Source organism: Tamandua tetradactyla, chromosome 24 (genome assembly GCF_023851605.1).
Source record: "Tamandua tetradactyla isolate mTamTet1 chromosome 24, mTamTet1.pri, whole genome shotgun sequence".
NCBI classification, from domain to species: domain Eukaryota; kingdom Metazoa; phylum Chordata; class Mammalia; order Pilosa; family Myrmecophagidae; genus Tamandua; species Tamandua tetradactyla.
In genome coordinates, this window is record NC_135350.1 from 40,757,580 (window position 1) to 40,773,398 (window position 15,819).

Here is a 15,819-nt window from a genome sequence, read left to right on the forward strand (position 1 = left end):
CCATAATAATTGGGTAGGAAATGGGAGATGTATTTCACTACATTTTAGAAATTTTCTTTACTTCTCCTAGCTACTTTTTGACTCAGTTTCTCTTTCATTTAATAAATAGAGAGTCCATTGTTCACTAGTGGGATTGCCTCTGTATTTACAGGCTTTCTTGCATATTTGCAGTTGAATTTATTGCAGAGAAAAGTAAGAGAAAATGGGGCTGGAAAAGGAAAAGAGTGGAAACACAAACTAGATGAAGATTTTCATACTGGGTCTCCTATCCATCAGCCTCAGCAGCCCTGCCACAGACCTGCTCGGTTCTTCCTCATCAAGAAGTTTAATCCTGCCAACCATTTCCATGCTGGCAGGTGTCATAACTTTCCCACTGTGATCAGTGGCATGTCTTCTCATAGTTCCGTGGTTGCTTCATATGCTCCATGAGCCCACCCATGGTAGGAATTCATTTTAGGGTCCTGTTTTCACCTTCCACGTTCCCTGCCTGTACCGTCATAGTCTTCGCAATGAACTCCAAATGTTTTTCCGTGACCTTAAATTTAAGTCTTCACTCTTCCTTTCCCAGCCCAGGTGAAAGCTCCTCACCTCTCCCTCCCCAACCCCAAGACCCCTGCCAACCGGAAGCTGTCTCCTTCTGGACTTCTATTTCTTTCTTTCCTTTTTTTTAAAGTTTGTATTGATACAACAATGTACAAGCACATACATTCTTAACATGCAAACATTCCATACATGGTGTACAATCAGTGGCTCACAATATCATCACAGAGTCATATTTTCATCACCATGATCATTTTTAGAGAATATTTGTATCACTCCAAAAAAAGAAATAAAAAATAAAAAGAAAAAACTCACACATACCATAACCCTTACCCCTCCCTCTCATTGACCACTAGTATTTCCATCTATCCAATATATATATATTTTTAATTTTAACATTCGTTTCCCCTATGTTTTATTTTTTTAATTTTATTTATTTATTTTTACATGGGCAGGCACCAGGAATCGAACCCGGGTCTTCTGGCATGGCAGGCAAGCATTCTTACCTGCTGAGCCACTGTGGCCCGCCCCCCTATTTCTTATTTTTAATCCATGTGTTTTACTCATCTGTTCATATCATAGATAAAAGTAGCATCAGACACAAAGTTGGACTTCTATTTCTGGTGATTTGGTGGGTCAGACGTCTGGAGAAACCCTTCTGGTAAAGAACGTCTAAAAATCATGAGTAAATAAAAAAAATACATTCTTAGATTGGCTATTAGGAAGGTAAAGGAAATTATTGGAGAAATGACAAGAAGACATGAATCAGAGAGACAAGGGACAGTTCAGTCATTTTACTGAGTTGTAAGTAGGCTATAGGAGACAATCTTGGGACTTGCGCAAGGTGGAAAATTGGGCTTTAAAGCTGGATCCTCCATTTTTTCAGTGGATGGACTGAAAAATTCCTACCCCTCAGAAAGTGGTTTGGTGTAGGAATTCTTGCTGGAATCAGCTTTGGCTCTGGGTAGAACAGGAAAAACACGTGTCTACAGTGAAATCTCCATAAGACTCTCCCTCACAGAGATCTTTGGCCAAATTACCCATACTATTTGTACAGTCTGAAAAACCCTAACCTGAAAACTTGAAGTGCTTCCTTACTTTGAGTATCTTTAGCTTCCTGGCAAAATCAAAAGCAAATCCTCTCTAGAGGAATTCACTAGAAACCCAGTCTTCAAAGAAACCTCACAAATAAAATTTCTATGCACATGAGCATGCAATAAAAAAAATCACAAAATGTATGCAGCGTCATAAGCAAGAATCAGCAAAAACGTCAAAGTACGGAAACAGATCAGCAGAGACTGCAGATATTGGAATTTATCAGATGCAAAATGTAAATATGAATATTTAATATTTTAAAAATATGAATACTTTTATCAAAAGTATTGCAAAGGACAATAGTCTACCAAAAACAACCAAATAGATTTTAAAAAAGAACAAGAAGGGCTCCTGGAAATGAAATATATAATAATTTAAGTGAGAGACTCAAAGGACTGCATAGCAGGTTTGTCAGTATAATAAGGAAAAAAGCATTCTGGTGCATGTGGGCCCATTGTAAATAAGGTCTCTTCAAGATGTTATTTCAGTTAAGGTGTGACCCAACTGAAGAAGATCCGGTTTTAATCCAGGTTACTGAGTTCTTTCTAAGCAGAATGAAAGTCAGATGGAAAGAGAAACCACAGATAGCAGATTTCACCAATTGCTAGTGATATAATTGGGCAAGTTTTTGACTTTGAGCCTCAGCTGCCTTTTCTGTAAAATAAAAATGATGCTGCCCACTTTGTGTAGTAATGGAAATTAAATGAAATAGTGCATGGAAAGCACTTAACCTAGTGTTTGACACATAGCAGCTCCCAACAAATGGTGGTTATTATTTACCAAGAAGCAGTGCAGCATTTGGTTTTTTTTACTGATGTCATGTCTGCTGCTCTAAGAACCTTTTAAAGAGAAAGTGGGAATTTGCATATTGGAGCAAAGTTCACACTCTGCCTGCACTTTTATTATGAAAAGGATTTAAAACTGCAATCCATAGTGGTAAACCAATTATTTTGAATGTAATTTAAACATCAAAATAAAAAGGAATTATACTTTCCTTTAAATAAAATAGAAATTATAGCATTATATGTAGTAGATATTACAGATAGTATGCTTGACAGTAACATAGTATATCATAAATAGAAACAATGAAAATATACCTATCTGACTTTCTTTTATTTTATTTTAAGCAAGTTCTTAAAAGAGACTTGCTACAATTAACTTATACCTTTAGATTAAACAATGACAGGTCAAAACACTGAAAAGAAAAGGGATGCTGAGACTGTTTTTTGAAACTAAAACTGAAATGTAGAAACCCTTAGCATGACTTAGCTTAGACTGAGTCTAAAGAAAGTATGGCACATATTTAAAATACAGCTGTTTGTCAATCACATTTATCTGGAGCGCTAAATGTTATTTCCAGTTTTTGAGATGCTGTGCTGTATATGCATAACTTGGTATTACCCTGGAACTTTGGTTACCTGTATGAAACCTAAGACGCAGTGTTGGAGTTCTGTAACTTTGAATGCTAACATTGCTACATACAACAAGTGTTAAAGAAACCAAAAAAGAGATCAAGCTTCAATTAGAGATAAGAATAAAGCCCACCAGGTCGGGACTAAGGTAAATCAGAATATAGGGGTAAGATTATGTTGTCTGTATTTTAGAACTTTACCTACTGTATGAGACCAAAGGAAAACAGGTTTATTTTGTCCAAAACCTAAATTTTCTGTAGCACGTAATTTAACTCAACTTGTCTGGATAGATCATTTAAACAACCCAAACACAGGGAGCCCAGAATGGGAATGAGGGCTTGTAATTCTGTAGATTTAATGTAATGTCTAGATACAGCCCAAAGTATGTTAGGCAGATAATTTAAAATATTGGCAAATCCTCAAGGGTGAGGGATGGGAGAAAAAAATATGGAACTGTTATGCTTTGCCACTGGGGAAACCCCTGATACTGTCTCAAGTATTAGGAACTCCCAAATTAACAAGCCAAGCCTTAGGTCTTGAGGCTTGCTCTTGTGAAGCTTATGTATGTAGCAGAGAAGCTTAGCCTACCTATAGATATGCCTAAGAGTTACTTCTGGAGGACCTCCTTGGTTGCTCAGATGTGGCTTCTCTCTCTTTAAGCCCAACTCTGCAGATGAAATCATTACCCTCCCCTCTACATGGGACATGATGTCCAGGGGTGAAATTCTCCCTGGCAACGTGGGATATGACTCCCAAGGATAAGCCTGGTTCTGGCACCCTGGGATCAATAATGCCTCCCTGAGCAAAGGGGGGAAAATGTAACAAAATAAAGCATCAGTGGCTAAGAGAGTTCAAATAGAGTAGAGGCTATTCTTATGTAAGCTTCAACTAGATATTGCTAATTACCACCGTTTGTCAAACCACAACCAAAACCAGTCCTGTTAACCCTAAGGAACATCTAGGGCTCTATCTGAGATTCTACAGAAGTTTCTTGCACTATGATTACATTCCAGAAACCTACAACTCCAAATGTTCCCAGGCCAGATAAGTCCTGAAACCCAAAGGGGCCAACCTCTCCAAGAACATCATTAGTTTCATCCCACTATCCATGTTATTGACACCCCTTTCCCATGTGAAAAAGTTAGAATGGGTTGAGCCCAAATATCCATAAAGATTCTGAGAAGGATCAAAGGAGAAGGAGGAGTTAAAGCAGAGAAGATAAGATTTAACAAATGAATATGACAGCTGAATCATTATATTGACATTTCTTTTAGTTTTCAGTGTCTTGGAGCAGCTAGAAGGAAAAACCCAAAATTGTAGAACTGTAACCCATACCAAATTCTGAAATCTGTTCTATAACTAATTATTGTGTTGTGCTTTGAAATGTATTGCTTTTTTTATTTATATGTGCTATATTTCACAATAAAAAATGTTTAAAAAATATATAGCTCTTTGTGATCTGCTGTGCAAAAAATGAATTAAACAGGCGGGCCACGGTGGCTCAGCAGACAGAGTGCTTGCCTGCCATGCCAGAGGGCCTGGGTTCGATTCCCAGTGCCTGCCCATGTAAAAAAAAAAAATGAATTAAAGTAGGGAAGGGAAGTCATTGGTTAAGAATATAGCCTATATAATAACACTGAGTTTGAAGAAAGGCCTTAGAAAAAACTGAAATCTTCAATAGAGAATGTAGACATGTTTATAATAATTTCATGAAAACATTAAGTTCTAAATTTCTTTTTTATGGAAAAAAAGACAATATCTGGAATCATATATATATATATATACATATATATATACACACACACACATGCATATTGTATAAATTTTCAAGCTGTAATAAATGAGCTAGACTAATTTATGTAGTCTCCAATAAAGACACATTTCAAGACTAGAAACCAGTCTTATTCTGGTAACCTTGTCATTCCTTCCAATGTTTCTAGTTGTAGATCCTATCTTTCTTGGGTTTTCCTGACTTTGCATGCCCTGCCAACCTGTCTCGTCGCTGGTCATGCTTCCTCCTCCTGACCCTGATTGAGGGCTTAGTCCTTGACATTCAGTGGTTTCTTCACAAAAGCCTTTTTTCCTTAGGAGCTCAATCTTCTATCTCAGCCTTGACATTTTCTTTAAGATTTATCCCCTCACCTCTATTTGCTGGCAGGACATATTTCTTATGACCTGTTGTGCTTGTATCAGTGAAGTTCATTTTAATTTTTCTCTCTCCTTTGTCTCCACATCAAATTAATCACAATTATTTTTTTTCTCTCATTCATCCTCCTAGATTAGCAGGAGTTCAAGGCTCTGGACCCAGGCTAATATCCTAGGCTTGTGGGTAGGCTGGTGGGGGATACCAGCCTGATTTAATAGGTCACTTCCAAAGGAGAAGCCCAAATGGACAAGGCAGCCAGCCTGACTAGGACTCCTGCCCAATGAGGCAGAGACAGTGTGAGAATCCAAGTTTGCTGCAAAAGGATGGAATCAGGGAAAAGAAAACTTGAAGAAGTTATATCTGAAGTGGAGCGTAGGAAGTAAAGTTTAGTGGAGTTCCATGAACTGTCAGAAAAAAATCATGAGTATTTTTATAAGGCCATCTTCAGCCCTCTAGGGGGAAAAATGTCTCCATGGTGCTTCCTTTGTATGATAGGCATTTATAAATTGATGAATAATAACAATCCCCTAATTGTTTTGTTGATCTTTTGAGTCTTTACCTTTTTGATACATGTCATGCACTACTTCTAGGTTACTTTCCCTAAAATAATTTATTTTTCCATGCCTGTTCCTGCTTAAAATAGTGTTGGCTTTCTTTTTTTCATGGAATAAGATTCTTTCCCTGGTAATGGAAGCCTCCCAAACCTAATACCCACTATTTACTTATTTGGGACCATCATTGCAGGAAAGCCAGGCTACTTAGTACTCATACTACACAACAGGTAAAGCCTCACACTATTCTGACACTATTCCTATACTATTGCCCCACACAAAAAGAAAACATCCTCAGTGTTATCTGATACTGTAAGGCCTTCAGATTTTCTACGACATGCTAAAAAATACCTACCTGTCCTGTTAGTTACCACTTTCTGTCACATGAAAAGCTACGAATGTATATGACGGTGTCTTCTTTCTCCTCTGGGTTCTGGGTTACGTTGACTTCCAGCTTTTTGCTTCCCTACGACTTTCTTTCTGAGACCTTCTATAGAAGCTCTCCAGTAATAGGATTAAGACCCATCCTGACACAGTTGCCCACATATTCACCAAAAATAGTGTCTTCAAAAGTTCCTATTTAAATGGGTTCACACCCATAGGAAAGGTTAAGATTAAGAACCTGTTTTTCTGGGGTACATAATTCAATCTTACAAAGGGATGATAAGGAAAATTCTTAGAATGTCCCTGTCCCAGATTGCATTTTCTTTTCACAATTGCTTCTACAGGTAATATCCATTGTACCCTAAGCTATTTTGACTTAATTGTGATGCAAATTTATTTACAACTATCTTAAGAGGAATATAATCATCAGATTCACTTTGGTTCTATATATTTCTGAAAGTGAGGGTCCAGGAAGGCAGAGAATCAACATCTGCCACTGGAAAAGAATAAAGCTAATGAGAAAATAAACTTTGGTTTTCAACATTCATAAAGAACATTAGCACATAACAAAAAAGGCTTGGGAAAGAATTAAAATCCATTAAAAAAATCTCTAATGCTTCCCTTAATGTGTTTTGCTTCCTAATATCATTCCTGTTTGCTAGGATTTTTCATTATCTTAACAGGCTGTTATCATTATGATAAAACTCCCAGTTGAGTTTTCATATACCCTCCTGTGTTTCATATCCCCTTAAAACTTTTCACCTTTTTGTTTGTATGCCTGCCAGTTTGTTTCAAAATTTGTGCCAAGTATTTACAATACTCTACTTCATAGTACACGGAAGGTGGTTATGTTCTTGTTGGATTCCAGGGGTGCTAGTATATGGAAGGCTTAAAAATTGGGTGATTTTTACTTTACAAGAGGGAAACAATCTATTTTGATTTCCTATGCTATTCTCCTAGGCACAGCAGGGAGAAGATAGGAAGCCATTTTTTCTTAGTTCAATATTCAGGGCCCTTGGTAGGATCAATGGAGTGAAGGGACAAGGAAGGTACTGCCAACCTAAAACCTGTCTCTCTTTCCCAGTGCTTAGTAATTTAACATTAAATTCCCTCATGTTAGTCATTATCTTCCATTTTGATCTTCTTTAGCAATGCAAGTACCTTGGAGGTGTAATATATTCAGTATGGTACCTATCACTATTCATTCAGTTAAAATGCATGAAGCGCCTATGCTGCAGGTCGTTGTGCTGACATGAGAAATAGAGCAGCCAACATGAGAGAAAAGGGCTTTGCCCTCAAGGGCTAACATTCTAATACAGGAGCCAGATAACCAACAAATTCACAAGTGAAGTAACAAAATAGTTAACCAAAATGATGAGGCTATAAAGGAAATAAACAGGGTGCCACTGTAGATAATACTATGGGGCTAGGGAGTGGATGGACTACTTAAGTCAGGAAAGTTCCCTCTGAGGAACTAGTGTTGAGACATCCTGGGAAATGCCCTGACATTGGCCACTGGGGAAACAAGACCGTGAGGCTGGAGCACAGTAAGTGTGGAGAAGTGGGACATGATGGGGCCAGAGAGGTGGGCAAAAGCTGATGCCCTGTGGCCATGCAGGCTATGGCAAGGGATTTGGCTTTATTCTAAGAGCAATGGGAAAGCACTGAAGAAATTTTGTTCGAGAAATGCCCGATCTCACCTAAGTTTTTAAAAGCTTACTCTATTTGTGATATAGAGAATATCTGCAGCCAGCTGGTGGGCTGAGAGATGTCCCCAGGCATTCTGGCACCAGCATAAGGGCACTTACTTCCTGCCCTATACTCATTTCCTCGTTTTTGTGTTTTACATGCTTTCTGCCTGGGACAGCCTCCTTCCACCTTGAACCGCCCCTTCTCCAGCTGGCGAAGTCCTGCTTGCCTTTTTAGATATAAGCTCAAATGCCATCTCCCCCGTCTCCTCTGTGAATAGGGTAACCACGTGGTTTATCATCCTCACTGAGACACTTATGAGTGGCCAAGGGGGCGCTAATCAAAGGAAAGCTGAGAAAATATGTATAAAATAGAATGGTCCCAACCATGACCCTGAAAACTCTATTCCCTATCTGATTTCACTGATGTCTTCATGGCATTCTGTACTATTATACCAAGTGTTGGATACATTATACATAATAAAGGTGTGGGGTCCTGGAGTTAGCTCTGATTCCGGCTCATTTTGATCTGTGTGACTTAGGTTAAGTCACATTAATTCTCTAGGCTACAGTTTCTTGTTATGGAAAATGCAGTTAATGATAGTATTTTCTTAATGATTTTTGTTGTTGTTGGGAAGAACAAAATGAAGTAATCCATGCAGAGCACTTTACACAGAACTTGGCACATGCTTTACATTCATTATATATTAACTATTATTAATATTATAGCTAATATAGTTAATATAACTAATATTATCTATTATTATCCTTATGAAATAGTACTACAATTATATAAGTAAGTCTTACTTCCCTATTAGACTGTAAACTCAAGGGTAGACACCATGCAAAATGCAGAAATACAGGCAGGTCATGGGAAAGGTAGGTCTATATTATGAGTTGAAGTTCAAAAACAGCCTCTCATTTTGTGGAAAACTGGAGAGAGTGAGCCACAACCCCAGTGCACAGAGTTTTTCAGTACTGAATGATGTTACTTATACAGTGGCAACAACATCTTGCGTGGCGTGTCCTTCTCATGAATAGGGAGACATTAAAAGCTTTGTTGAAGGCGGTGGCCTGTTCTCCACTGCTCTGAGAAGTTTCCTGATCCTAGGTCATATAAAGGGGTTTTCTCAATAAATTTAGGAAGGTACTGAGGCTAAAATGACAATTACTGATGAGGTTAGATAAGGACAGAAGAGGTTCAGGATTCAGGATTATTTTAGCACATAAAGCACCTGTGCAAATTAGGAAAAAAATCCCTTCCTCCCAGCTGCTGGCTTGGTGAGTGAACCATGGGATGGATTTCAGGTCCACTTGTTTCCATGGCTGATGCCCTGGGCAGTCCCCAAAGCCCCTGTAGGTTTGCTAATGAACTTTGCATTACAAGTTGTTTCCTTATCCCCAGTCTTTCTCAATGAGAGACATTTGATTATTCCCAGCCTAATTGAAAAAAAAAAAAAAGACATTGAAGTGCCTTCTCATTACCTCAATGTACAGATTTCCACAGTGTTTTCTCTGGCTCCTCACAGCTTTCCTGAATTTTTGGCAAGGAATGGGAATGGGAGGTAGGGATAAAAACTCCTTTTCTGATTATATAATTAGCAGTTTTCCTGGCAGCTGGTTTCTAAATTCTTGCAAATTTATCCTTCATGGAATGCCTAGTTTCTAGATCAGTTGTTCCCAAAACTAATTGATCTTCTCACCAGCCAGCTCTAATTTATAGGTGGTAGAATGAGTTATTGGATTAGATTGCCAATTACTTAATATGGTAACTATAGTTTTATAGTCCCAAATATGGTCTGATAAGTACAGGTGCTCTGATGGAGACAATAATAGCTGCCTTCTATTGAATGCTGTAGGCCATTTGCTGGGAAGTACCTTACACAATAACAACAACAACAAATAAATGAATTTTGAATACAGAGAGCTGGGAATCATGCTAACCCCTCTGTGGAACTTCTTTAATCCACACACATCATTCTATGATGTAGGTAATATTCCTATGCCCAGTCTTGTGTTCCAGGTACAGTGTTAGCAAATATGTACATAGGGATTTGAACATAAACTGCTTGCCTCCAAACCAGGAGCCCCTAATTACTGTACTGCTTTCATTATCTAATTCCAGAGAGATTTTGAAATCAGGACTTTCAACATCTGGGGGCATACAGTTGTACTTTCAAGAGCTTTTTTCCAGTGCTGTGACATGATATTCCCATGGGTTTGCCTTCTCTGCTTACAGATTGCTTTCCTTTGAAATGTTTTTGCTTTTTTTATTCTTAAAAGGGGGCTTAAAGTGCCAAGCTCAAACTGTATGAACTTTAAAACTGAATTAAATAGAACATAATAAGGGTTTTAAACAGTGGTAAAGTGCTTTCTCCACAGTACATAAAAATAAGAAAATATCACATGTAATGAATGATATAAAAGTGGCATGAAACAGTAGGTTCTGGAGAGGGTATTAGCATATTGAGTGTCAATGAATCCAGAATTAAGAAATTGAAGTCGAGATTTCAGGAAAACAGTCCCAGCATCTGTATAGTAACTTAGGTTACAGTTTTCACAGAGACATTTAATTTTAAGGGAAGAATTGAGAGCATTCACTGATATCCATTTCCTTGCTTTCCCATCGTGATTGCCGCACCATTGTCTCCCATTAGCAACAGCCAGTCAGATAAGTGTAGTTACTAAGTACCAGCGGTGCGAAGAATATTTCCCTAGAAGAAGAGAATATTGTGCAGGTTCTGGACCCTGATTCCTAAAATTTGAGTGGGAACTCAGGGAATTTATAAAAAAAAAAAAAATTAGCGAAGATGCACACTGATTTGGGGAGTTGACAATGGAAGATTACAACCGAGACATACAAGTTTGAATATCACATCATGACAACATGCTGATCACCTGGGATTTTGGTATTAGATATGACATAGTGATACTTTTTCTTTTGAGGGTGCTCCAGTTTGCTAGCTGCCAGAATGCAATATACCAGAAATGATGGCTTTTAAAAAAGGGAATTTAATAAGTTGCTAGTTTACAGTTCTAAGGCTGAGAAAATGTCCCAATTAAAACAAGTCTATAGAAATGTCCAATCTAAGGCATCCAGAGAAAGATACCTTGGTTCAAGAAGGCCAATGAAGTTCAAGGTTTCTCTCTCAAGTGAGAAGGCACATGGCGAATATAGTCAGGGCTTCTCTCTCATCTGGAAGGGCATATGGCGAACACGGCATCATCTGCTAGCTTCTTCTTCTGGCTTCCTGTTTCATCAAGCTCCCCGGGAGGCATTTTCCTTCTTTATCTCCAAAGGTCACAAGCTGGTAGACTCTGCTTCTTGTGACTAGGTCATTCTCTGCTGTCTCAGAAATCTCTCTCTCTCTCTCTCCAAAATGTCTCCTCTTTTATAGGACTTCAGAAACTAATCAAGACCCACCCAGAAGGGCAGAGACACACCTCTAACTAATCCAGTTTAACAACCATTCTTGATTAACTCACATCTCCAGGGAGGTTATCTAATTACGGTTTCAAACATGCAAATCTGAATAGGGATTAGAAGAAACGGCTACCTTTATAAAATGGGATTAGGATTAAAACATGGCTTTTCTAGGGTACATACATCATTTCAAACCAGCACAGAGGGTAGAAAATAGGCATAGAAGAATTAGAGGAGAAGAAGGTATGCATTCAAGTCCTGTCTTAAAAAGTTAGGCAGAGTCTCTTCCTATCCTCCTCAGCACTAAGAACCCATAGGAATTGTTTGATATTTTTCATTTTTGAATTATCAGGAAAAAATGAACTTAGTTCCTGTCTTCTCCCTCTAATTCAATATTTATCACTTGGCACCTGGGTTAGTTAGGATTCTCTAGAGAAACAGAATCAATAACATGAACCTGACCATGACAGCACCTATCCTCTGTGCCATAAGATAACACTCCAGACTGTGACTGCAGATCTCTACTTACAGTGAGTGCAATTGACCAAGTGTCCAAGCTACTGCATTTGGAAATCCATTGTTGCATTTAAGATAAGGTCACACTTTCCTGGGGCTGCTTCCAGCCTAATGCTGAGTGCAGCAAGAATACTAAGGCAGGCCTCTTTCTGGCAGACATGGGACTCCTCTGATAGCCAATTTTGGATTGAGGACTCCCTGATGGAATTGTTGAAACTTCCTCACACTGCACAACAGTCTATGATATTTCTCAACCTTCTTTTCCTCTCTCCTTCACCCAGGATCAGATTTACATCATGGTCAAGTGGATGTTGTAAGCTTGCCTAGTTCCATTCCTATTTTCTTTTATCCAGAAGTTCTTCCTAATGAACTCCTGCATGTTTTATTCCATCTTAGCATCAACTTCTTAGAGTACTTGGACTAATGATTGTTACATAGGATTTCTTATCTTACAGACCCAAACTTTTTACTCATAGAAATGGTCATAGATTTAAAAATATCCTGCCTCCTGAATACAGTGATTAGTTCTGATATGGACACATGGCCCAAGCTGGGACATGAAATTCCAAACGAAATTCTTCCCTGAGATTTTGTTAAAACAAAGTGAAAACTGATGCCCTCATTTCACTGAGATTGCCTAGAATAAGACAATTCTAGTGATGCCAAGAGGATAATTTTGTAAACTTGCAGGGAGACTATGCCTTAGGAAGCAGAATTGACAGGGACAGAGATGGTATTCAGAGAGTTCCCTGTTTCAGCCGCATACGATGTCATCTGCACCCTCTAAACATAGCATCATATGATTCATCATCATTGGCTCTCTAATACAGAATTTTAATTCAGAAAAATATATAAAGCAGCAGAAACCTACCTGTGCTGGTTTGAAAGGATTTATGTAACCTAGAAAGGCCATGTTTTAATCCTAGTCCCATTTTGTAAAGACAACTGTTTCTTCTAATCCCTATTCAGTACTATATGCTGGAAACTTTAATTAGATTATCCTCATGGAGATGTGACTCAATCAAGTGTGGGTATTAAACCTGATTAGGTAGAGATGTGTCTCCACCCATTTTAGGTGGGTCGTGATTACTGTACTAGAATCCTTTAAAAGAGGAAGCATTTGGAGAAAGTTTCAGAACGACATAACCAGGAGAAGCAGAGAAGCAGAGAGTCCACCAGCCAGCAACTGTTGGAGACAAAGAAGGAAAACATCTCCCAGCTTCATGGAACAGGAGGCCTGGAGAGAAAGCCAGCAGATGCCACTGTGTTAGCCATGTGCCTTTCCAGATGAGAGAGAAACCCTGACTGTGTTCACCATGTGCCTTTCCACTTGAGAGAGAAACTCTGAACTTCATAGGCCTTCTTGAATCAAGGAATCTTTCCCTGAATGCCTTAGATTGGACATTTCTATAGACTTGCTTTAATTGGGGCATTTTCATGGCCTCAGAACTGTAAATTTGTAACTTATTAAATTCCCCCTTTTAAAATCCATTCTATTTCTGATATATTGCACTCCATCAGCTAGCAAACTGGAATACTACCTGATCACCCAACAACACTTTTTTTACATGATTATTAGCTTTTATTGATCACACATGTAATACATGATCATTGCAAAAATATCTGAAAAATACAAAAACTCGAAAGGAAAAGTAGCCAGTAATCACAGCACAGAGATCACAGTTGGTTGATCTATTTATAGACACTTTCTATTTTGACAGAATGGGCCCAAACAATACATTCTGTTTTGAAATTAGCATTTTGTACTCCATATATTATGAATATATTTACATGTCCATTAGTTCTACATTTTCCCCATTAGCACAAAGTCTACAATTGTTATAGTATGGTCTAATATTATCTTAAGTAGGCTGTTTGAGTTTCAAATATAGGGTAACATATTTGAAAGTTTTTAATCAGCTATAAAGCATTGTACTAGGGTAAATTATAGTAATTATTCTTATTTGCTGAATTAGAAAATTGACATAATTTTGTTTGTAGTTGTTTTTCTGACTAGTCTATCATTTCAAACTTTTTCCTATTTGAATTATCTGTTCAGAAGAGGAATAACACTTTTTTGGGGGGTCACAAATTTATGTCTTAGTTTTCACGTAGCTAAAATGAAAAAAGAAATATGACTAGTTCCTATATCAGTTCCTATGAAAAGTAAAGCCTTTCTGACTTTAAGATATAAAAGAAATTTATCATGTTGGGCTTGATAGTGATATAGTGGTCAATTATTATAGCAATATCCCTCTAGAAAATGTAATTTTTAATACCATTTCTTGCATTGCCTTTCAATAGAAGCCAAGAGTTAAAGCCAAAGTACAACTCAGTAAAAGCTGTTCGTTTTGTAGGGCAGAATAATACGTTTGCACCATTATTGCTAATGCATACTACATACCACATGTAGTGTGTAGTATGCATCCTTTCAACATAAAGGATGTTGAAAACATATCACTTGCAGAATTTTTGCTTAATGTATAGTAGGCTAATGACAAACTCTTTGGACATTTAAAGATTTGAGGCCTATATTTTTTTACTAAAAATTTAGTGCTTTTCTGGTAGTACATTGTTTTAAATGCATTTTCAATCCTCTTAAAGGAAGAGAGGTAAATCAGAAATCAAAGTCCCACTAATAAAGCATGTAGTAGATATATTAAGTCCATTAATTTGTAATTTTATGAATTACATATTTATTAACTATGAGAAAATTGACCTAACAGTCCACATTTAATTTTCCATCTATTTTCACCATCCTTGTATATGTAAGCACATAATCAAATCTTCTTGTCTTTATTGGATCTGATGAAATTCTTCAAAAATGAAGGAATAATGCATAATTACGGCTCATGAAAGAATTATATTTTATAAAGAGATCTTATAGGTAAGCCTTTCAACTTTTGCTGCTAGTTTGTCATTATATTAGAAGTAAGTAACTTTCAGAGAAACTGCATGGGAGCGAACACCACCATTAAGCCTCTCTTTCAGAGAACAGCATCTGTTACATGATAATGTTATCTCTTACATAAAAGATTGTTTTGGTTTCCTAAAGCTGCTGGAATACAATATACCAGAAATGGGTTGGCTTTTTCAATGGAGATACAGTTGTTTATAAATTTACAGGACTGAGCCATGAAAATGTCCAAGTTGAGGTGTCAAGAGGAAGATACTGTCTCTGAAGAAAGACTGCTGGCATCCGGGTTTCCTTTGTCACATGGGAAGGTACATGGCAATATCTGCTCGTCCTTCTCTTCTAGGTTCTCTACTCTATGGCTCTCTCTACTCCTCCGGGAGATCTCCTCTCTTTTATCCTCTCACAGAGGACTCTGGTAAAGGATCAATATCCATGTTGAATGGAATAAGTCACCTCGCAATTGAAATAACCTAACCAAAGGGTCCCACCCACAATAGGTTTCCACCCACAAGAATGGATTAAGGAATATGGCCTTTCTGGGGTACATGACAGCTCCAAACTACCACAAAGACTTACACTAGTTTTTATTTTTGTGAGAAATGTAAACTGATTCAAGCATATCTATAATAGGAAAAAAAGTCAGCTGTCAACAATATCCTTGCTTGAGTGCACTAATATTGGCTTTGGAACTAAAAGGTATTTTCTGTTGTATGTCCTCATGTCTTTGTGGTAGTACCTAGTCCCAATAAGTTAAATATCCCTACTATTTGAAAAAAAGAAGGAAGAAGGGAAAAATGGAAGGAAGGCAGGCAGGAAGGAAAGAAGCGGGGAGGAAAGGAGGTAGGGGAGAAGAAAGGAAAGAAGGTAAGGATGGGGGAACAAAGGAAAAGAAAGATGGATGGAAAAATCATTACTCCTTTACTTTATTTTCCACCTATATTACTATAATAATGTTCTCAAGGATTGAAAACTTCTGCTCCCTCTTAATTTGGCATTTTTTCTTCATAAACTTTAATAAACATGAGTGTGAGAGAGAAATACATTAGCAAAGGGCAATGTAAATAGCACCCCATAAATTAAGGGGAAAAGTTCAGTAAATAATGTCAAAGAAGTGGCAAAATTTGGCAGAAATTTGTCTAATCCTAA